The following is a 25,713-nucleotide window of genomic DNA, read 5'->3' as shown; positions in this document are numbered from 1 at the left end:
GTGATATTAATTGCACTTATGAGGATAACAACTGAAGTATGATGGTGGGTTGCTAATTAAGGATGGGAGTGAGACTACCTTATGTAATAATTAACAAAATTACATGAGAAAAACAATTAAAAATGAAAATAGTTATGTGGGGAAACGAAAAGTTGAAAATACAAATAATAACAAATATTACACGAGAAAAAATAATTAGAAATCAAAAAAATTGTTATGTAGAGAAACGAACAATTTGATAATACATTAGTTACGATATGGTTGACAGTGTAAACAATATAAACATACAGGTTAGTGGCAGCAAGGTTAGACATGATTTAGCTTCTAAAGCACAGGCTTTCGAGTTCATTAACACTGCAAATTGTTTTCTTTCCGTTTTCGGTCTTAACCATTATCCTGCCGTCATTTGTCCATACGTTATGTAGCCCAAATTTCGAAATCGCGCTCTTCAAAATGTTTAGTCTTTCAGAGGTCAGATCCTCGCGTACTGTCAGACCCGACTTCGCGAGATTCTTCTTTGCTCTGAAGATTTCAGATCTTTTCCCATACAACATAAATTTCACTATTATAGGTCTTGGTTTTGTAGAACCTGGCAACTTACGACCCACTCTATGATTTCTGTCAATGTCACTCAGAGTCACCTGCACGCCTAGCTTTTCTTGGACAAGGTTTATCACAAGTTCATCTGTGTTCTCTCTGCTGCTCTCTGGAATGCCGAACAGTCTGAGATTATTGCGTCTCTGATATTGTTCGAGCTCGTCCGTCTTCTCGATCAATTTCTGTTCGAGCAGTCGTGCTTTCTCCTCACTTGCTTTTAACGATGTGTCCAGTGCACGGATCTCGCTCGCATTCGCCTCCAGAGTTTTCTGTATTTTATCCGTCACTGCTGCAGTGACAGCATCAGTGATGGTTTGAACAACGAGCCCGAGCGTCTCCTTAGCCTGCAGCGCGGCACTCACCTCAGCCTTCACGAGTGCGGCGATGTCAGCGATGCCGGGCGGAGCGGCCGCAATTCCCGGTGTGGACTCCACGCCAACGCCGTCGCCGGCCTGGCCGGCTAGCAGAGAATGTTTCGTTTGTAATGGACGAAGCTCACAGCTGGATAGGCGATAGGCAATTGAGGCGGCCGCCCCTTTGGAACAGAAGGGTGGACTCGCCGAGTGCTGAGAACGAGAATGCCTATCTCCGCGCCGACCAAGTAAGCCTGCGTGAGCTCTAGCATTGTCTCTATTTCACCGCAAGACAGTTTTCCCTGTAGCAACAGAGGTTGCACGGGTTAGCCTACTACCAGACTGAACGAGACCGCTAGCAACTGCAGCGGCCTATTGCGGTTGGACAAAAATGTGGAAACACCGAGAGAACATAAACGCTTGCAGGTTGCTTGCAGGTTGCGCTGTTGTATTAGATCACAAAGAGCCCTGTGCAATGTCCTCTATACGTTGCAAGTGCCAGTCGTGATTCTGTATAGTTGTGAGTGCATTATATCGGAGCTAAGTGAATTCGAAAGTGGGCAAATTGTTGGAGCTCGTATGGTGGATGCTTCCGTAACCAAGGGAGCTATATCAAAGATTTATTCCGCATACAGGGAAAAACATCATTCCCTAAGCCACAATTCGAACGAAAGAGTGTGTTGAGTGATCGCGACAGACGGCCATTGATGAGAATTATAACCAAAAATAAGTGGACCACAGCTGCAAAAGTCACTGAAGGACTGAGTGTCGCACTTCCGAACACTGTCAACACTAAAACAACTCGAAGGGAGCTTCATAAGTACGGAATTCCGGGACGAGCTGGAATTCCAAAACCACTGATTAGTGACAGAGTTGCTGGTAACAGGAAAACATGGTGCCGAAGCCATAAAACCTGGAATAATAGCCGGCCGGTGTGGCCGTGCGGTTCTAAGCTCGTCAGTTTGGAACCGCGTGACCGCTGCAGTCGCAGGTTCGAATCCTGCCTCGGGCATGAATGTGTGTGATGTCCTTAGGTTAGTTAGGTTTAAGTAGTTCTAAGTTCTAGGGGACTGATGACCTCAGTAGTTAAGTCCCATAGTGCTCAGAGCCATTTGAACCATTTTTTTTTTTTTTTTTGGAATAATAAATGTCGTGTGACTAGGGCCTCCAGTCGGGCAGACCGTTCGCCGGGTGCAAGTCTTTCGATTTGACGCCACTTCTGAGACTTGCGCGTCGATGGGGATGAAGCGATGATGATTAGGACAACACAACACCCAGCCGATAATCGAACCCGGGCGCTTAGGAGTGATATTCTGTCGCCCTGACCACTCAGCTACCGGGGTCGGAAACCTGGAATATGAAGCAATGATCGGATGAACCTTGTTTCATACTGTCTGCAACTTCTGACCGAGTTTACGTTCCAAGAGCGAAATATGCCGGGGGTTTGGTGACGATTTGGTTGGACATATCGTGTTCTGTGGGCCTCGTAGTTTCTCTGTAAGGTCGCATTATTAACAGGGATCATGTCACCATTTTGGCTGATCGGGTCCATCCCATGTACAATGTTTGTTCCTCAATGGTGATGCTGTGTTGCTGTTCACACAGCTCGCATCGTCCAGGACTGGTTTTGTAAGGATGACGATGAATTGCCGCATGTCCCCTGGCCACCACAGTCACCAGGACTCAGCATTCTTGAGCCTTTGTGGTATACTTTGCAGAGAAGGGTGCGTGATCGTTATCCACCTACGTCATAGTTACCTGAATTTCTACTATTTTCCAGGAAGAATAGTATAATATTCCCTGGAAAACCATACTGGACCTGTATTTATCCATTGTGAGACGACTGGAAGCGTTTCTGAAGGGCAAAGGTCTTCCTACCCTGAATTAGGTATGAGAATGTATTCTGTTTTTGGTGTATCCACGCTTCTGTCCACCCACATGAGGGGAAGCAAGCAGACGCTAGTGCGAAGAGGAAACTATTTATTTTTTCCTGTCACTTGTCCAAAGTCCAACACAGCATAGCACACTGTAAGCCGCTAACAAACACATTGTACAATATATTCACGCAAAATTAAAGGTTTATATGCATTTTCAAGGCATGGTCAGATTATGTGAGACTATGAAAAGGTTAAACTGAATTTTCTGTTGTTGATAAATGAGAAGGAACGGTCGTGTTCATTGTGAGTTAGAATCCCATGCCAAGTTGTCACATCGGTGGATAAAATGAAGCACTTTAATCAACAGTTCGTCTAAAATAACCGATTTGCAATCCAAATTGACTGCCTGGTTATAAACGTTTTATTTCTGAGAAACATTTGTATAATGTGCTATGTTTTATCCACTAATACGACTACTTAGTATCAGGTTCCAACTCACAACGAACACGTTTCGCAACAAAAAATTTTGAAAGCTAGAAGATGAGAACAAAATCCGTCGAAACTGGTTGTTTATAATAAAGAAGTATTTAAGCGATTTTGGAAGGATTAAATATTGTGAATCTCAACATGATTCGCTTATTAGCTACTTCAAAAATCCACCTTCTGTAGAATTTTGGGAGGCGTGTAATATTAAAGTTAGAAAGTTCCAGTTTTGAAATTAGATGCGGTTTATCGTAAGGACACATGGTCTAAGCTTTCAGGAAGCTATCTCGTCCACTTTTTGAATTATTCCACTTTTTGCAAAATTTTAAAAGCATGTAACATGAAAGTTACAAAGTTCTACTTCTGGAATTAGGTTCAGTTTATCATAAAACATATGGTAGACGTTTTCAGGAAGCTACCTCATCTACTTTTGGATTATTAAGAAAAAAAAACAATTTTCGCTCCTAAATTTTGTCAAACGAGTTTGATTACCTAATCTTTGTTATCAAGACACAAAGCCAAGATGGTAATGTTATATTTATTATATGTAATTACGAAGCTATACCAAGTTTCAAGATAATATTGTAATTTTAGAGAGGTACAGAAATTAAAACAGAGACAATTCAGAGGCCACCATCTACGCTCGACTCCGTTTGAAAAATTCTAGAGTTCAAAATTTAGGAGTTATGGGACTAAAGGTTTTGTAGAAAATAAATAACGTTCAGATTTAAACTGCTGGAAGTAGTTTTGCAGCAAGTGTTTCCTTCACCGTGCTTCCTGCATCTAGGGGAGGAGGGTGGAGGGGGTGGTTCGTTCGTTGTCAGTCACAGGGAAAGGTGTCACGCTCCGCTACTGAATATGCCGTGGTTGTGTCCGCTATAGTGGCCGATTAAGCCTCGAATAGCTTTGCAGATGACTGCCGTTGTTGTATTTCGTGTGAATGATATATTGCAACATCTTTTTCAGCCGTGAAATAGTCAAGTTACTTGGATTAAGAGTTTATCTGGAACGATTCTGTTTCGTTCTCGGTTCCCTGTTTTGTGTGCTGCCCGCTATATTACAGAAAACCGCATGGCAAGTGTCTTAGATTATTCTCCACTTTCAAGGCGAAGAATTAACTTTATGTAATTGGAACAAAGAGGAGAAATCACCGCTAAACGCTGTCGAGTGCTAAGTACAATATGAATGGCTATAATGATTTTCATACTTCATACTTGTGCGTGTGAAATTTTCACAGAATATACGACTCAGTTATCAGACATTAGACTTTTATCTATCGCCGTGGTTCCTGACTCCTTTGCTTTAATTTTAATGAGATAGAACATTTTATTTCAGTATCGGCGAGCTGAGTAATAGTGAACCATTGAATAGTACATTATCCATCCCTTTCTGGCTGTTCACCCAAATAGTTTTCAGGCCTTTGTAAAATACTGTGGTATACAAAGAAATAGCTGAAGACTACCAAACATTAACTGCGATCAAAATTAAAAAACGAATGATAATAAAATTTTTACTCGCCACCCCACACCTTGTACAACTGCGGTCGTCAGCATAATAGGAACGTAGTTCCACGTGAGCAATCGCATGGGAGAAGCAGGGTACAGTCTCATATCACGGTTCAAACCAGATATAAGCTGCGTTCTACCACTTACCGGGAAGATTCAGTTAAATTAAGCTCAACAATTCCATCGTAGCACACTTTCCGAGATGCATAGACGTTTCAATCGACGGAGTCGCCATACTCACCGACTACGAGCCCGACGTGAACCCAGCAGCACACCAATAACACGACATCGCCGCAAAGCAGTGTTGCGCCGGGGAAAAGGTAGTCTTATTCGCCAATTTGGGCTTAGTCTCTGAACGGGACACTGGCACAGACTTGGACTGTTTGTACAAGTATCACATGAGAGTTGAGTATTTGTGTTACTGAATAAATCAGTGCTTTGTATATAGAGATTTGCAGTTATTTCAGTTGTTGTAATATTTATGTGTATGGATGCGTGATACTGATTGTTGTGAGAAATTTGTGGTAAGGTCTTATGGGACCAAACAGCTGAGGTCATCGCTCCCTAAGCCTACACACTACTTAATCTAACTTACACTAATTTACGCTGTGAACAACACATACACCCATGCCCGAGGGAGGACTCGAACCTCCGACGGGGCAGCCGCACCGACCGTGACAAGACGCCCTCGACCGCGCGGCTACCGCACGTGGCTTGTTGGGAGAAATGCCCCCGCTCGCACATACATACCGGCGGCACCTCGTTGGCTGTGTAAACTGGTGTAAACTGCTGGAATTTTATTTCTCCTGTTGGTGGAAGTCTGTAATTGTAATCACAGTCTCTACTTTCATAGACTGGTCAATCCATGAACGCCATGTCTTAAATAAAAATTTATCTGACAGCATTTGAGTCTAATGTCCAAGGGCTTCTCTCCTGCCACTACTAATGGGCTTCTCTACGTGTCGCAAGCATGACTCCAGCAGGTACGAATTCTCTGTATTGCAGAGCATCCAATTTGGCGAGAAAAATCTTATGGACGTTGTGATACAATGTACAGCCATGGTGCTGTCTAGACCGAATAATCTACTGCTAGATGGGCAGTAGAATACTTTGATGCACTCCCCATCACATTACAGTGTGCCCTCCTTCGCATCTATCAACAGTAGATTGTTTGTGAGGCAGTCAACTATCATTCCGAGTATTTTAGCATGAGATTTATCCGAAAAGTATAGTTTCCACATGTGACGTCACTGTCAGTGCAAGCAGCGACTGATTTGTAAACAGGTACGGTCATCGTTTTCTCAATTCAAATATCCAGCCCGCTGGTAGACAGCCATTTGTCGTTGTGTTCCGCGATAATGAGTAATTCCAGTTTGGCCTGAATATATGAGTCTACAATTGAATAAACACAGACATCGTCTGCATATTGTAATATTTTTTGAGGAGAGTGATTGTTCGTTCTAAATCATGCGTATAAAGAGTATGCAAGAGGGGACTTAAATTGCTCGCCGGGGCTATCCCTGCGAGACGACAAAATGTCCAAGTTTGTTTCCTTTGAATTCGACATAAATTGTTCTTCTACTGAGCAGGGTACAGATACCAGTTATTATGCTCGAATGAATTCCATATTCAGTCGGCTTTTCCAAGAGAATCGGTATCTGAAGATGATGATAAGCCCCTTGAACGGTGAAGACAGTTTTTTTTTTTAAATAAAAAAAGGGAGTTTAGATTATCCATAGGCCCTTTGTCATTTCCGAATCCGTGTTGACCCCGAGGCGTCAAGTTACTATTTTCAAGCCACCATGCCGTTCTCCTTTTCACCATTCGCTCCATAGTTTTTTTTACACAAGACGACAACGCGATCGATCTTCTAGCTAGAGGCAGTGTTTGGATCTTTCGCAATTTTCAGAACTGGAATTATAACTTTCAACTTCCGCATTCGTATTAGGTTCTTTTTTATGGACTATTGATTGAAATAAACAAGAGCAAGTATTTCGCTTCCACGGAGAAATTCTCAAGCACAGAAAAATAAATGAAATCAGTACCAGGAAAGCTGAATCTCGATGATTTGATAGTATCATTCAGTTCATCTTTAGGGAAAGGATGAAACAGGATATGATGATAGTCACCTTGAACAGTAGAAGGAGGATTTTTGAATGGGACCGTGGGTGAAGCGAATGTCTCGATAAATTCCTTCATCCATTCGGTTGTAGAAGGAAGAGTCGGTGGTAGTCGGCTGCTTCTAAAACCCTCCATTTTACATCAAAATCTTGTCATACTGTTTACCTTTTTAATCCAGATTTTCTTCTTTTTTCAGGCATTTGTTAACATGTGCATTTAATTTATCACTTCCAAGAGCCTATCCAAGGAACAATCCTGGTGATATGCTTTGAGAGCAAGCCTGGGTTTCGCAATTTCTTTACAAAAAAATGGTTCAAATGGCTCTGAGCACTATGGGACTTAACAACTGAGGTCATCAGTCCCCTACAACTTTGAACTACTTAAACCTAACTAACCTAAGGACATCACACACATCCATGCCCGAGGCAGGATTCGAACCTGCGACCGTAGTAGTTGGTGCGCGGCTCCTGACTGAAGCGCCTAGAACCACTCGGCCACCGCGGCCGGCATTTCTTTACAGCAGTCGCGATCCAACCAAGAGACATAACGTAATATTAAACTCTGTTGTTCTTTGAAGTACTAACATACGCGGGTCATTCCATAGTGCTTATTAAAGCTTAGTATGTATCCTTTTTCTGTAAGCCTTGTCCCATAACTGCGAGTATATTCGTCCCAAATGGCGTCTGCAATTTCCCACTTGGTATCAGCTTAATAAATCGGTTTAGTATCAAAGTTTATGTTGATGTAGAACTCTGCTAGAAGATGATCTGATCCCACTGAACCTGTTTTAACGTATCATAAGAAAGCTTACCAATCAAATGTTTATCAGAACTTCTACTGAAAGGAGAATATACAGCAGCAGGAGCTCTATCGTTGACTATCACTAGATTATTATCTTCGATAATATACACTAAAGCTCTGCCTTTCCCGTCTCTCATGTTGTCTCCCCAGGCTGCATAATGGGAATTCAGGTCTCCACCAGTTACAAATGGAGACCGAAGCTGTTTTAATAGATGTCCCCAGTCATGCACCAAAGTGCTACAATGAGTATTTTATACACTGACCCACCCGTATAGGTTTTCAGAACAGATTTTATTTGCATGGTGATTAGTTTGATTTCTTGTTTCTTACAACGAGCAGGTATCTTTTTATACAGCAACGAATTTTTTACAAATATAGCAACTCCACGTTTACCATACAGATAATCCTCTCTTATTATGAAATAATTTTTAAGGCGACTGATCGAAAGCAGGAAATTGATGTTGAGAAACACAAACTTGTTGACGATCAATTTACACTGAAAGTGGAGAGATCGTGCCCTCTACTTTCTTTTATTTTTTAAACCCCATTTCGTCTTCTAGAAGTATCAGGTTCATTGAAACACAAAGATAATTTACTTCCCTTTCTAAGCAGCCGTTAATAGCAAAACATTCCTAAACACGTTGCGCAAATGCTGCGGCTGTGTGTCCTTTTAAGAATTACTGATGGTCTAGAGTTTCTTCTCGAGGTAGCCGATGACGGCCATCAGCCAAAGGTCCCCTAACGCTATTCAGCACGTGCGCAAGTGATCTCAACGCCTCAAGCATTGCGCGTAAAGTGTACAGGGCACTTTGCAGTATTCGCATTGATCAGCATAAAATTATTTATTATTGTGGTTTGAATTTCTGCCACAAATATCTTGTAGAAACTGAGCGAATGCCGTGGAGTAAGAACAACGGTGCGACCATTGCTAAAGCGGCATATTGCGCGAGAAATATTGAAGTATGTAATCTATGACTGCCGAGAACTTTACCTGAAAACAATTGCTTGGTACATAAGTTCGTGTCGTTTTTGTAACCTGCGTTGCTGCTATATTTGTATTTATTAATTATATTTTTTTATTTGAGCTTCTAGTATTTTACGTGCAGTGACATGTTTTATGTTGCATATTTATTGGTTATGAAGAGTGTTGTTCAAAGTTTACAAAGCTGTGCGGCAAACAGAAAAAGTCTAACAATTGCGACATTTCGTTCGCTTTGGATATTGATGAGAGAGGGTTTGGGTGGGGTTAGACGGTGGATGAAGCTCGTAACATTTGGTATGTTTCAAGGAGGATCGTTCTGATGTGAATTATTCGTCGTATTCAATGGATAAATTACATTGAAGAGACAAAGAAACTGGTACACCTGCCAATATCTTGTAGGGCCCCAGCGACCTCGCAGAAGTGCCGCAACAAGACGTGGTATGGACTCGACTAATGTCTGAAGTAGTGCTGGAGGGAACTGACACTATGAATCCTGCAGGGCTGTCCATAAATCCGTGAGAGTACAAGGGGGTGGAGATCTCTCCTGATCAGCACATTGCAAGGCATCCCAGATATGCTCAATAATGTTCATGTCTGGGGAGTTTGAAGATCTGCGGAAGTGTTTAAACTCACGAGAGCGTTCCTGGAGCCACTCTGCAGCAATTCTGGACGTGTGGGGTGTCGCATTGTCCTGCTGGGATTGTCCAAGTCCGTCGGAATGCACAATGGACATGAATGGATGCACGTGGTCAAACACGATGCTTATTTACGTTTAACCTGTCAGAGTCTTATCTAGACATATCAGGGCTCCCGGAACACTCCTACCGCACACACTCTAAACCATTAAGGGCCTCCACCAGCCTGAACAGTCCTCTGCTGACAAGGAGGTTTCATGGATTTATGAGGTTGTCTCCATACCAGTACACGTCCATCAGCACCATACAATTTGAAACGAGACTCGTCCGACCAGGCAACATGTTTCCAGTCATCGACAGTCCAATGTCGGTGTTGTTGGGTCCAGGTGAGATGTAAAGCTTCGTGTCGTGCAGTCACCAAAGGGTACATCAATGGGCATTCTGCTCCGAAAGCCCATGTCGATGATGTTTCGTTGAATGGTTTGCACGCTTATACTTGTTTATTGCCGAGCAGCGAAATCTGCAGCAATTTGCGGAAGGGTGCACTTCTGTCACGTTGAACGATTCTCATCATTTGTCGTTGGTCCCATTCTTGCAGGAATTTTTTCCGGTCGCAGCAATGTTGGAGATTTGATGTTTTACCGGATTCCTGACATTCACGGTACACTCGTGAAATGGGAGTACGGGAAAATCCCCACTTCATAGCAACCTCGGAGATGCTGTGTCCCATCGCTCGTGCGTTCAAACTCACTTAAATCTTGATAGCCTGCCATTGTAGCTGCAGTAACAGATCAAACAACTGCGCCAAATACTTTCTGTCTTATATAGGCGATGCCGACCGCAGCGTCGTATTCTGCCTGTTTGCATATCTCTGTATTTGAATACGCGTGCCTCGCAGTTATGTGGCACTTCAGTGTACAAGAGTCAGGCAAAAACAGTAGGTATGAAGATTAGAGTTTAACGTCACGACGACAACGAGATCACTCTAGGTGGGACAGGAAGGATACGGAAGAAAATTGGCTGTGTGCTTTCAAAGGAACCATCCCAGCATTTACTTTAAGTGGTGTAAGGAAATAGTCAGGATGACTAGATGGTTATTTGAACCACCGTAGTCCACGAAAAAGGCTGTAGGTATACTTTGTGCTCTCATTCAAATAAATCAGTAGCCATATATGCATTTTTCTTCTTGAATTTTATCAGCTGCCTCATTGAGCATACCTATCGAACATTTTTACTGGTGAGAAGATGTGATGCCTTTATGTTAACAGCATTAAAAGAAACTTTTGGTTGAGCCCTAACAAAAACATCTTAACAACCTGTGTGAATCGACAACCACAATGTCGTGCATCTCCTGGCATGAACTACGAACTGCTTCCAAATGTATTTCCAATGCAGATGGCATTTGTTTTCAGAACCAGGGGCGCCTTTCGGACAAAACTAAAAAAAAGATAGAAATGATTGTGTCAAGTATTGCTGCTGCTCGATAACTCTATTTGTCTTCTAGACTTGCACGCTCAAATGTTTACCTATTACGGTCCGTATCGAACAACCATTAAGAAAATGCGCATCGAGCTTGGCTTGCGACATCTTCAGCCTCAAGTAAATAGGTTTCTACGCGCATGGAATTGAAAAACTCTCCAAGTGTTGTCAGAATTATTTAAATAATATTTGAGACTATAGTGCTGATCATTAATTTATCTCTTATATTTATCAATTGCATTAAATAAACCAACGGAAAACCCCTGCATTGCTGCTTGGGTTTCCTTGAATTGTTGCTGGAGTGCAATCAAGTAGTGCCGGATTGTAAAAATGTGTTCTTCCACTGCTAAACTCTATTAGCGTTCGGAACAATTATTCACGAAACGCCATTACCGGTTTGCGGGGCCCACTCGAGTTGTCATTTAGCAATATTTTGCGCTCTTGATCAGCTACATGCAACTGAGAAGCCAAGTCCTCTCTGTTATTCGAAATTGCACCACTTTCAAAGGCGAAAAGTAACTGATTGAACCACATTTATCCTAAGATTGCTTTAGAAATTTCGGATTCAGTTACTAAAAATTATAGCTGATACAAAAATTTATCACCAATAACTTCGCTTTTTGACACTTGTGGAATTCGTAAGTCTCTTGGTTTCCCAACATGCCCAGCATGGCAAAGCACGTGGTCTTTGAGGTGTCTATATCTGCACACAGTGGATACGTTACGAATAATGTCTGCAAATAACAATAGAGTCTCAGTGTCCAAGGCACCAGTTGTGGGTACAATCTGTAAACTGACGTCACAGAAGCCATACGCAATAAACGAAATTTCCAGCAGTTTGAAGCAAAGGCCCGGTTGTTGCGGCATATGCGACAAAATTACTATTCTGTTAAGTGATGTGGAAGATGCGATGCAGCTGACTGGTAAAATATTCACGGACAGCAAACTTACTACGAATGTCCGTCAATTGCTTCAAGTGCTTCCATTATCTGTCGACATAAAGACTTTCACAGTACTCCTGCCGGGAGCTTCTCGAGTTTGCCGATGTACTTCGCCTGTTGACGAGGCATTTGGCTACCTTAAGAGAGTCATAGCTACTCCTGTCAGTTGTGAACAGGATTAGTAGTAACTTCGTCCGAATCGTTTAGTAACTGTTCCGGCGACACAGCGTCTATTGTAGCTGGCGTTGTAATTTCACACTTGACGTGCTTTTTGTGATCCGTAGCTTCCTCTGGAGTCACCATTTGTGGTTGCACCATCATCAACAAGAACAAGAACAGTATGTGCATGCTAGTAGAGAAATGTCAGGCAGTTTATTATTTCTAACTAGACAATACAGAGAACCAATTGCAGAGAAGTAACTCATAAGGTTGGAAGACAGATAAAATAGAACAAAAGATATTCCACACTTCATTCCTTCGGTGATTGTCTTTAACTTTCGATTAATTGTGTACCAAACGTAAAATCAGAACTTACACACTACAAGGAAAACTCAGGTGCCACACGGAAGAGCGACTTTAGGGCACGTCTAAACATTTCCGCATAAGCGGCTGTACAGAGTTTGGTTTCTTTGCAAGTTGTTGATATCATCGCGCTCTAGGACGGCCATACAATACTTTTTAGGAGAGCGGGGCGCGTAGACCTGAGGGTATGGGGTATTTTTAATATTTTGGAAGACGAATGGCGACTTGTAAGTGGCCATTAAAGAGTTCCAGTCCCGACCCTGTTAAAAATCTGCTCTATACCGACTTTTAAATAATTTTCTTCAAATAAAAACATCTAGCTATACTATACTTCTCCCTTTCCCTGGGAGCTACTAGAAGCAGCGCCCTTCCTCCCCCTTGCCCAAGGGTATGGGAGCCCTTGTATTTTATCCCTGCTACCGTCAAAGTTGCGAAGATCGTACTCTAGTCCACATTGTCAAACACCTTCTTCGAATCTACAAATTCAGGTTGCTTTTCTTCAGTCTATCTTAGAAGTGGTAGAATACACAGGAGTAAAATAGTTACGCTACCAATAACCACGTCCAACGACTACAAACGGGCCTGCCATTTGCCGGTAGACTTTTTTGAACTGCGGAGCTGCATTACTTGATGGAGATGTAATTCCTACAGGAAAGGTTCTGTCACTTGGCCAGCGCACACGCATAACCCAGCAAACCATCTTATCCAGGAACTCGAACGCAAGATGCACAGAATACTTTCCACTAGGTGGTCAGACAAGTTACGAATGTAGTCTCCAGCAATCAAAAAAATGTATATTTAACAAAATAACATAACATTAAAAAAATTTAGACGTCTGTATATTTTAAAACCAGAGGAAACTAAATAAGATCGTTATCTTGCATGGATTAATACGCACAAAGTAAAACCAACAGGATAGCCTTAAGAGTGGTGTATTTTTGTATGTTCTTTAATATTTAACTGTGATTTTTGAAGCTTAAGCCGAAAGATGCAACTCATTTTTCAGACTGTATGACTAGAGGTCACATCGTAACAGCAACAACAGAAGTGGAGACAAGAGTTTCTCGTCAGTGTCTTGGGGCGAAACTCATGTCGGTTTGCTCTATAATACATTTTATTGCACCTTGATAAATTGAGTTCATCTTACATTCAGACACTTACAAAATGACGATGTGCTGTCGGGCAATATGTGAAATTACATCCTCTTACTTTTCTTGTTCAACATACAGGGAATGGCCAAAAAGACGGAAATACCAAAAACACAACACATTACTACGCATAATATGGTCTATGAAAACAGTTTGCATTCAAAACAGCTTCCATTCGTCTCGGAATGGATAAATACAGGTCTTGTACTGTTATCAAGGCTAGCTTACACCATTCTTCCTGCAAAATAGTGGCACGTTCCGGTAACAATTATGGAGGAGTAGGATAGCGATAAAGTACCCATCTCTCCGAAATAGACCACTAAGGCTCAATAACATCGAGATCTGGTGACTGTGGTGGCCAGGGGAGATACGAAAATTAATCCTCGTGCTCACAAAACCAGTTCTGGATAATTCGACATGTATGAGCAGGGGTCCTGCCGTCTTGGAACACAGCACAGCCATTGGAGAACAAATATTGTACCATGGGATAGTTTTGATCAGGCAAAATGGCCGCATAATCCTTGCCAGTAACACGACTATGCAGAGTATCCATGGGGCCCATGGAACATCGCGATATGGCTGACCAAATCTTCACCGAATCCCCGACATGTTGCACTCTTCGGACGCACAACAGGGCAGAAGTTGGAAACAGTGCGCAACAAGAGTCACCCAACCAAATGACGTTCTCCCATCATTGCTCCATAGCCCAGGCCTTTTTTTATGCAGCATAAATCATCGATATGGTGCCTCTTGAAATACCACACACTTCGGCTACCTTGGTTACCTTCCACACGAGCACAATTTGCCTACTATCGAATTCACTTACCTTTGACATAACAGAATCACAATTAAGCAGAACGCTGTACTGACTACGACTAACGCTTGCAACGTGTTGAGGACATTGCTAAAGTGCTACTCGTGGTCAAGTACTACAGCGCCGACTGGCCGACTCGATTTCTCTATGGATACTGACAATAGGTGCATCCTAGTAGTCATGAAGTCAACTCTGTTCTACCAAAGATTCACCATCTTAGTGGTGTCCACGAAGACACAAAGCATCAGTGAAGTAAGGTGAGATTTGCAATATGTTCTCTCAACTGACTAGTATGAATGATTGAAATGTCGTAGTGCTATGGTAAAACTGATTAAATTTCTGCAGCCTCCATTGGAAAATGCGAACAGTTCACACCGTTTTGCCATATTCACAATATTAAGTTACGTGCTGTGCACGGAGACTAGGTGTTGTTAAGCGACGGTGTGCAAGTTACCTTGGACGAGCCACTTCGAATTTTGTTTAATCTTAGGCATAAGTAGGCCACTGTGGACAAGATTTAAGTAATGGTTTTCATTATATGTTTTCTTGTAGATTGTAAGTGTTTTGATAATCAGTCAGATATAGTTCTTTTACCTTCGAAGGCGAAAATTTCTAATTTTAGCCTCCTTGGTTTCGAATACATGTTACCCAATTTCAGATGCAAACAAAAAATTCTTGAAATTAAAATACGAAATGTATGGACACTGATTGACATGTGTATAGTATTTAATAGCTATTACACTCTAAAGTAGTCATGGAAACTTCATTGGACCGATGACACATGTTTTTATTTTTCAAACATTTCATTAACCGTAAATATTTATGACTCCTGTGTCTACTAAAATGATGTACAAAAGATAATGTTCAAGTTGCATTGAAAATAAAATTTTTATTACAATATCCGAAGATTTTTTAAACATTTTATTTAGGCAGCCCATCAATAGCAACCTTCTCCCACATAATGGCTATAATTATTAGTCTGCAAATGAAGTAAATACTGTCTGCAACTGCACCCTTAACGCCCTTTATAATTATCAACTTTGAAAACGGCTGAAGATACATTTAGTCATTAACTCTTCGCTGGTGAGCATCTTGAGCATGTTACATCGCATACGTGTTTAGGGATAATCCTCAGATGTGATATAAAATGGGACGATCAAGTAAAATCAGTTTTAGGTAAGGCGAATAGAGGCCTTAGATTTGTTGGAAGAATTCTGGGAATATGCAAAATACCGTTAAAGGAAATGGCATTAAAAACGCTTGTGCAATCAATTCTAGAGTGCTGTTCGAGTGTTTGGCGTCCTTATCAAGTACGCATAACTACAGACACTGAACGAATTCAGAGACGCGCTACTAAGATCATGACACGTCGGTGTAACACATACGAAGCTGTAACAGAAGTCCTCGGGAACTTAAATCGAAATACTTGGAAGAAATAAGACGTAGTTCTCGAGATACTCTGTTGGATAAATTTAGAGAATCTATATTCGAATAAGACTGTGCGACTATTATGCAGCATCTCACGTAGGGATCATGAGAATAAGTTAAGATAGCGTAAGACATGTACAGAGGCTTACGGACAGTCATTTTTCTCTCACGTAATACGTGAATCGAATAGGACAGAAAATTTGCTATATTGGTACGAAGTACGCTTGGTCATGCACTGTTCAGTGGCTTGCTGAGTAAGTATGCAGATGTAGATGGAGTACTACTCCGTGTAAATGCTGATTTACTGTTTGATTGTTTTACGCTGTTGTTCACACTTTATTAAGGTGTGGCACGACTCGTTTGTTTATAAATGGTTTCTTAAAATCAACGTAGCAACTAAATTACAACTACTACTTCAAATGTGGCACTTTTATCATAAACATAGTGTCATACATTTTCGTATCCTCAGTTCAGCGTGAGCATTAGCTTTTCTGTTATGCATGTTTTGCTTAGATGTGCCACCCGCACTAGATACCAGTTATACGACGTTCTCATATCGCAATTTTTTCTGTTATGAGCGAATTCGATCATGGGCATTAACCTAAGTGTGCAACATCCCGCGAGAATCGGTTACTTTGAATGAAAACCTTCAGGATACGAGCGTGAAATGTTCTCAGGCAGTCGTAGTTAAAGGAAACATGTATTACCCAACATATGTGACTCATAGATGTCATTCCAATACAGTTCATAGCACCGTCCGGATTTTACAGCGCATAGTATCTGAAAACTGTTGGAAGACAATCTGACTAGTTTGACCGAAATAGTTCCGTACAATTTTTTCAGGCAATACCGTATCTACCTCGCACGCTGAAATGTGTTTCACGTATCTCTGATGGGAGAGGAATTATTGTCCAAAAAACCGAAAATAAGACGGCGACCTTCTTGTGCGACATAGTTTTTGCGTCACAAACTGAACACCACGCTGCAGCTATAAAATGCAAGTAATTTTTCACAACCGACTTGTACATTAACCCTTTCGCGGGCAAAATTATTGAGCAGTTTTTTTAATGAATGGAGAGCACAGAGTAGTTAACAGATAGGTATATTTATCATACAGAATATTAAATTTGCTCCAGTTGTGAAAGTGAGGTCACACAACAAGGTGGGAAGTATTCTTCCCACTGCCCTTCCTTGGAGTTAAATGACAAAAACAACTTTTTCAATATATGTCATATTTATTTGATAAATTTACTTCTCTTGTTACAATGATTGTTCACAATTACTTGCCATGAAATTTTCTGAAACATGGGTCTATGCAAAGCGGTATTTGACAATATGTACAAACACAGCGAGTGCTCTTTTCCGCAGCTTTGGTACTACAACAACTGCACGTCCAGTAGGTTTCTTATTAACTGGGTTGATGCTCCCCTACAGTCACATGACGAAAATCTTCAGATACTTTACCCCTTTTTGCCAGAAAGACAGGTTTTTGTCCTCGCCTTTTTTGGGATGAGAAGCCAGCGATCAATTGTCTGGCTAGATGGATCCTGTATGTGAGCTGATCATGCTGTTCACTTTCTCTTTTACTTATTTTCCACAGGATAAAACTGTTCACTGCAGGAACGTCCACCAGGAAATTAAATATTCTGTGCCACCATTTTACAGAACGTCTGCCAATAGCATACCTTTCTCGTAACTGATCAAATTTATCGACACCACCCACTATTTTGTTGTATTCTGCCACAACTTCAGGACAAGAAATCTCTCTAGTAGTACCATCCTTGTTTTTCCTTTTCACTGTGGCTGTTTCTCATGGGTCATGAATTGAGGACAGGAAAGTGACTGGACGGTTATCCATCCATTTTACTGCAGAAATGGCTCCTTTTGTTTCAAACTGGAATTCTCCTCGTTCCAATTTTACGTTTTCCTTCATAAATTTGGGTAAATCAAGAGTATTTACCTTATACTATAGCTTTGAGGAAAAAATCACAAAATGTCACGCATGTTTCCCACGCCTCACGAAAGGGTTAAAGCATACACACGACGAGAGAGGTAAATGGGCATCACTATCACCATTAAGTAAAATGCGTAATGTTGTGCTGTGACCACATGATGCAAATACTCCTGAAAAAACGCATGGTTTAGAAAAGGGCAATCGAAGTAACAATTATTTTCCCTGCGAATACTGTTTATCAGTGAAAATTAAAAACAGATACACGAAATGTTACCATACGAAGGCGTTGCATTGATTTGTACCGATCGATTAACTCTGTAATAATTTCCTTGGGATAATAATGTATGCTCGAAATAATTAAATATATACAACAACTGTGGTGATGCCACCGATTGAAATCGTAGATGGCATCATGTTTATACCACAGACTTCACCATGCAGAGTGAATTTCCGTAGTCACAATCTTCACAAGCAGCGTTTTTCTGGTTTGAACGACATACAGCCTTCCAATACACGCTAAGTATTCTCTGCCACACAGACAAGTACGTAAAACACGTGATTGTGGGCAGTTCTTTATCCACACTGAAGAGCCAAAGAAACTGGTACACCTGCCTAATATCGTACAGGGCCCCCGCGAGCACGGAGAAGTTTCGCAACACAACGTTGCATGGGCTCGACTAATGTCTTAAGTAGCGCTGGAGGGAGCTGACACCATGAATCCTGCAGGGCTGTCCGTAAATCCGTAAGAGTGCGAGGGACTGAAGGTCTCTTCTGAACAACACTTTGCAAGACATCCCACATATGAACAATAATGTTTATGTCTGGGGAGTTTGGTGGCCTGCGGAAGTGTTTAAACTCAGAAGAGTGTTCCTGCAACCACTCTGTAGCAAATCTGGACGAGTTGGTTGTCGCATTGTCCTGCTGGAATTGACCAAATCCGTCGGAAAGCACAATGGATATGAATGGATGCAGGTGATCAAACACGATGCTTGCGTAAGTGTCACCTATCAGAGTCGTATCTAGACGTATCAGGGGTCCCATAACACTCCAACTGCACACGTCCCACACCATTACAGAGCCTCCACCATCCTGAACAGTCCTCTGCTGACATATCCGTACCCGTACACGTCCATCCGCTCAATACAATTTGAAACGAGACTCATTCGACCAGGCAACATTTTTACAGTGATCAGCAGTCCAATGTTGGTGTTGACGGGCCCAGGCGAGGCTTAAGGCTTTGTGTCGTGCAGTTATCAAGGATACACGAGTGGGCCTTCGGCTCCGAAAGCCCATAACGATGATGTTTCATTGAACGGTCCGCACGCTGTCACTTCTTGATGGCCGAGCACTGAAATCTGTAGCAATTTGCGGAAGGGTTGCACTTCTGTCACGTTGCACGATTCTCTTCAGTCGTCGTTGGTCCCGTTCTTGCAGGACCTTTTTCTCGCCGTAGAGATGTCGGAGATTTGATGTTTTATGGGATTCCGGATATTCACGGTTCACTCATGAAATGGTCGTACCGGAAAATTCCCACTACATCGCTAGCTCGGAGATATTGTGTCCCATCGATTGTGCGCTGACTATAACACCACGTTCAGACTCAATTAAATCTTGATAAATTGCCATTGTAGCAGCAGTAACCGATCTAGCAACTGCGTCAGACGCTTGTTGTCTTATATAGGCGACGTCGACCGCAGCGCCGTATTCTGCCTGTTTACATTACTCTGTATTTGAATACGAATGTCTATACCAGTTTCTTTGGTGCTTCAATGTAAATCCTTACACTGTTCGTCTAAAAAGTTCCGACACTGGTTTTATTCCTGGCGTTTAAGCAATGTCAGCGCAGTAGCTACGGTGGCAGCTTGAACTAACAACTGTAAACAACAGACATGCATTCGACCAATCAGTTGTGAGCAGTTGGTGTTCAGCAGTGGACGTGCGAACACAGCGTGTCAATTTCGTTTTGTCACAATTCGTAATGGAACAACATCTCTAAATCAGTTGTTTAAGACATACTTCTCAACGTTTTGAAGAAGAGAAAAGTTTGTGCATAGTTTGTCCGCACACATCGACTCCCGAACAAAAATAACGACGTATGAATGCCTTTCGTGAATGCAAAACGCGGATATTTCTTTCTGTAAAAAATCCTCTCACGTGAACAGATTTGTTCAAATGGCTCTGAGCACTATGGGACCCAACAGCCGTGGTCATCAGTCCCCGAGAACTTAGAACTACTTAAACCTAACTAACCTAAGGACATCACACACATCCATGCCCGAGGCAGGATTCGAACCTGCGACCGTAGCAATCGCACGGTTCCGGACTGCGCGCCTAGAACCGCGAGATCACCGCGGCCGGCGAACAGATTTGTTGTTATCAATACAAACGTAGCATAAAGCGACATTGTGTAGAAATTCACATGAAGCGTCAGCGCTTTGACGACATAACCGACATTCAAGTCAGTGTGACGCCCGAGTTGAACAACATTCAAAAAGAAGGACTTTTCTGACATTTTGACATGGTTGTATCAACGTTCTATGCGTTTCATCCAACTGGAGGCAGGCTATGTAAAACACCTGAAGTACTGAAACCATCATGTTCACTTTTTTCTCTGTTTTTCATTAATCCGGCCTCGAAACGTTTGGGACTGACGGGATACGTCTTGTGTTTGCTGCTACTTTTCATCCTGGATAGTGGACTTACCGAGGCTTCAAAACCCGTTAGCAGTCACCAGTCGGACACCTGGCATCATTAACTTGAAACAATAGAATTCGGGCAAAAGCAACTTTTATTATACGTACAACACAATGAAACCTCCATTTACCTCGATAACTAGACACAAACTATTCTTCGTAAAGGTAATATCTACTCTGAGTGGAAACGCAGGGACTGATAACAATTGAGAGAGGCGACTACATGCTTGACGCGATGATGCACCCCTAGTACGCTTGTGTACGGGTCGGATGATTAGTTTCTTTACTACGCAATGCAAAGTTCTAACATTCTGCGTGGTGTCTGTTGTTCTATATCGTGTCTCCCTACCACTTTCGCGCAACGACGCTCTGAGCGTGTTTTTCAGGGAATTGACTAGTTTGAACCTGGGACCTGTTGCTGGTAAGGAGACGTCAGACCACACATGACATGTAGAGTTCAGAAGAGTTCAGTGAGACTAGCGATGATATAACCAAATACTTAATGATTTCAGCGTCAGCTCCACTGCACTCCCTGTAAAAGAATATTAATACTAACTGAATTTAGTGGAAGGGGTTCAAGGCTTTCCTATTTTTAGTTAGCTGGTAAAATAACGTCGAAAAAGCAGTTAAGTTTACCATTGGAAATTTTATTCTACTCACAAAACATTGTTTATAAATTGCACTATTGATAAAAGGAAATGTTTTAATACAGGATGGTAAAAACCAACTGCGTTCAACAAAAATGTGAACGAATATTCCCTGAATGGGTTGCCAAGTTCTACAATGGATCTAAGGATGACCTATGCCATACCACATCTATAATCTAGGTTTAAATTAAGTTTCACAAAAGAGAAAACTATCAAAATGGTCTACAGTGACCCCCAATCATCTTTAATTACTTATTTAATTTGTCGTAAATTACAGTGGCTGATGTGGCTTCTCAATAACTATATAACAGAAAAATCATCGCGTTTCAGATTTTTACTTCAAGTGGCAAATGTGAACACCATGAGCTTTAATTGACGATCGACACTAGTATTACGCAAAAAGGTGGTGTAACAGATGAGACTTCTGCAGTTCTGAGTGAAGCTTTATGCGCTGTTATGCGGCATCACGTACGTTCATTACCTTGTCGGTGTTCGTCAGGGTGTGGCGGACAGCAGAGCTCTGCTCACCCCGCCATCTTGGAAGCAACTCTCCTCTAACTTCTCCTTACCACAGTTTACCGAAGTTGGTTTAAAAAAACTATCTGGCTGTGTTTTCATCTGACTAATCAGGGTCTCAATGTTAACCTTAAGCTCCGCCTACAAAAATTCTGTCCATCCAATGAGAAAGTTATACTTTTCGTGGTGGGGCAATGTTTTCAAAGTTTGCAACGTAACAGAGACGCGAAAAAGTCTCACGCTAAAACTTGCAGCTGGTGTGGTCCTTTTAGTGTTATCGTAAGATCTATACTGTTCTTCTGGAGGGCTCTATCTTTTAACATGGGCTAGGGGTGGTCCTGACGTAACAGAGACGCGAAAAAGTCTTATGCTAAAACTTGCGGCTGGGGTAGCCCTTTTTGTGTTATCGTAAGATCTATACTGTTCTTCTGAAGGGCTCTAGCTTTTAACATGGGCTTGGGGTGGTCCTAGCGGTTAGCTGGCGACATGGGCCTTCTAACTTAACATGGTTCGGCTCTCTTCTGTTCTCGTTTCTCCCCTCGGAACTGCGTCTGTCTCACGGTAGGAAGGTATGACATGCTTTTAGGCATTTTTGTGTTAGCCTGTGGTATTCCATTTGCTCACTCGTTACTCGTATTACTTTGGTTAATTTAATGTCACGATTTATTCGGAGCTATGTGGCATACTACTGGATTTGCTTATCATCTCAGGGATTTCATGGAAGGTGATGATTTGCCTGACACCTTACATATCATCACCCTTCGAACTTAATTTTTGCACTGAAGTTAGGCAATGATTGAATCACTTTCTAAGCCAGTCAAAAATTATTCCGTTATCTAAATTTTGTTGCCTACTGTTCAGCCACGTTATTCTGTTCTATGCTAGTTTGTATTACTAATTTAAATTTTTATATTCTTCCACATTATTATCAAAAATATGTTTATATTGACAAGGGAAGAATGTTTTTATTCTATTATAATTATTATTTTATAATTATTTTCTTTCTTTATTTAATCGTGAAGTTTGTTTTTTAAGACGTTTGTTATCGAAAGTGAGGAGTCTTTCACATCGATTTTCTTAGAAATATTCTTTTTATAAATGTAGTAATTAAGTAAAATCTATTCCTAACACATTTTCTAAATATCATGTACAAGTAAAAATGATTTTGTTTCTAGACACTCATTTCAACATTGTTACACTAACAAATAAGAATTATTTCCAAGAATTGCTTTGACAAAGAAATATACATACATAAGTATTGAGATATTATCCTAACAAATGGTACAAATGTTAAAAAAAAAGGGAAAACATGCAACAAGATAATTTTTTATTCTTTGTTTTTATAAGGAGAAAATAAGTAAAATATAGTTATTCTTTTATTTTTATGGGGAGAAAATAGGTGGCATATAGTTTTAGTGTTTATTATGCCTTACTTTTGTTCTTTATATATTGCCCATTTCAGAAATAATGACTTATTTTTATCGATAGTCTATTTTTTACATAAGTCCACAGTCAATGACTGTTATGTTGTAGTTTATTAGCTGTCTGGTGTGCTTAACTTATTTAGTTTTTCACGCATTTCTTTTGCACAATTCGTATATCACATAATTTGATTTCACACATTCACACAATCCTATGAATGTTTAAGCATGAGGTTGGCGAATGTTTTTTGCACGAAGGTGATGGACTTGAGCGAGATGGATGTGGGCAAGTATTTGATGTATAGCTTCTTTCATCGTTCCTTGTTGGCTTTGCAAGTGTGTGTTGCTGTTGTGAAGGTCCCATAATGGAATGGAGCTGTGAGTGCAGAATCTCGTGGTTTACTGGCTTTGTATGCGTGAAAGTCATCGTTATGTGTCGCTGAAAGCGGTCGTTTTTCGTTGTAATACTTCGCAGACGACTAGTTTACAATAGGATAGGGATTTGGGAAGGTATGTCGTCTATTCTTCACCCATCTTCTTTCTTGGTCTCAATCTTGTGAATCTTCAACTTCTGTTCTTCCTGCTTTTTCTCTGCTTCTTACTTGCTTCTTGGTTCTTCTCTGGGCAGGATATGGAAATATTTATTGATAACTAGTCACTTTGAAGTTCTCCTCTTAGTAACAGTTTGATAAATTGTTTGGGCATCTCATTTTTACTTTGTGGAAATTTTCTTCAGTTTCGTGCATCAGCGTGCTGTTTAATAGCAGTACTGTGACTTTTACACATTTTTTTTTTCTTTTTGCCAATGGTGGCTTGCCCAAGCGGTCTTCTCATCGGGCCGTTTTTTGCTCGCTCTGCTGAGTCAGGGCGTTCGGAGACCCTTCTGGCGTTCGGTGTCCTGTCGTGTCTCTGCAGGGTTCCGCCACTGGGTAGTTCCGTGTTCTGTCCCAGCAGGGTTCCGCCACCCTGTGGTTCAGTTTCGCAGCAGATTTATTTACTGCCCACTTCGGCTACAAGGGCCTTCTGTTGGTCTCGCTGTCCTTTCCTTTCTCTTGACACTTCTGCCTTGTAGGAATCATGTCTTGCTAATTACGTCCTTTCCTTTCTTGATACTTCTCACGTTGCAACTTGTGGGTCATTGCATCTCGTCCTTGCTGGAGTTTTTACAATGGTTCTTACAAAAAGTTTTACTTATAATCACCTAACATATGTCTAGTACCTACATTGTTTTATGCCTTCTTAAAAGCTTTACAAATTTTGGCGCCCTTTCCATGTTACAATTCTAAGATATTTTGAGTCTTAACATCCACAAGAAACCTCAAATTCGTTTTTTATTTTTGTGTAGTGTCATGGTGTATAGCATTTTAGTATTTCATGCTGTTAGACTATCTATGCTTTATCCCTTCACCTTAATCTATGGTACTATTGGTGTTATTTTTGTTTTTGTTTGTATTGAAACTACTTTCTTTTTCCCACCTTCCTCTCTCTTCATTCTCCTTTCTCCTGACGATCTTATCTGCAACATAATCTTGAAATATTGTGCTGATTATTTACCAGTAATAAAATTAATCTTCAAATGTTTTGATATGGCTCACATGGTGAAGTCCTAAGGTTTTGCCTGTTTTTGGGTTCATTAGTTCCACAGCATTATCATGAGCAATTCGGTTAATTATGACAGGTCCTTTGTATGCAGCGTAAAACTTACGTATTTTGTGTTTCTGTTTGCTGGAGAGATGGTTTGTTTTTACAAATACTTTCTGGCCTACTGAGAATGTTCTTTTAATTGCTGTTCTATCTCCTCTTTCTTTTCTTTTAATGGCTGCCTTTCTGATGTTGGAGAGTGCTGTTGCTATGACTTGTTTGTGCTGTCTACGTGGTACAATAGGAAATCTAACATTTTCTCTGGTTATGTTTGGGGGTTCAATATTTTTAAGTACAGTAACTGGAGGTAGTAGTGTAGTGCTATGTGACATTTCATTTATTACTTCTTGAAAATCTTTAAGGTATATATCCCAAGCGTTGTGTCTTTTGCCTGCATATAATCGGCATAAAGTGCCTATGTCCTTCATAGGTCGTTCTGCTGGATTTACGCTAGGTTTGTACTTAGATATGTAGATGGGTTTTATTTTGTGTTGTTTTAACGTGTTCTGCCATTGCACTGATTTGTATTGTGAGCCATTATCAGAAATTATTCGTTCCACTCGACCTACTTGTCTGAGAAAATCTTGTCTAAATGCTTTACTTATAGTAAGACTTGTTGCCCATTTTAATGGTGTCAAGGTAACATATTTAGAAGTAAGTTCCAAAACGACAAATATGAAAATATATCCAATTTTTGTGCATGGGAGCGGCCCCATCAAATCTGTTGCAGCTATTTGTTTTAATCTTTTAGGGATTATTGGAAACATAGGTGGTTTGGTTTGGAAAGTGACGTGTTTAGCCCTCATACATTTTTGCATTTGACTAATACTGTTCTGATTCGTCTTTCCATATTAGGAAAATGACTTGTTTGTTTTATTTTTAAAAAGCATTTCTTTGGCCCAAAGTGGCCATTACTAAAATGTGTATACCATATGTACTTATTAATTAGTTCATCTGGGATATAAATTAACCATTCATTCGTTGCAACACTTCGTCTAAAAAATAAAACATTGTTTTTTACGAGATAGTGCTGTCGAATGTCTGGAAAATCCTTACTTCTCCACTTGTGTTTGATTCCTAGTATTTTGGGATCCTTGTCCTGTTCTTTGCCTATGTTTTTCAATGCTGTCGTAATGTAGTTTTGGAAAGGTACTT

This window comes from Schistocerca americana, chromosome X (genome assembly GCF_021461395.2).
Source record: "Schistocerca americana isolate TAMUIC-IGC-003095 chromosome X, iqSchAmer2.1, whole genome shotgun sequence".
NCBI lineage: Eukaryota > Metazoa > Arthropoda > Insecta > Orthoptera > Acrididae > Schistocerca > Schistocerca americana.
This window is presented reverse-complemented; position numbering follows the sequence as displayed.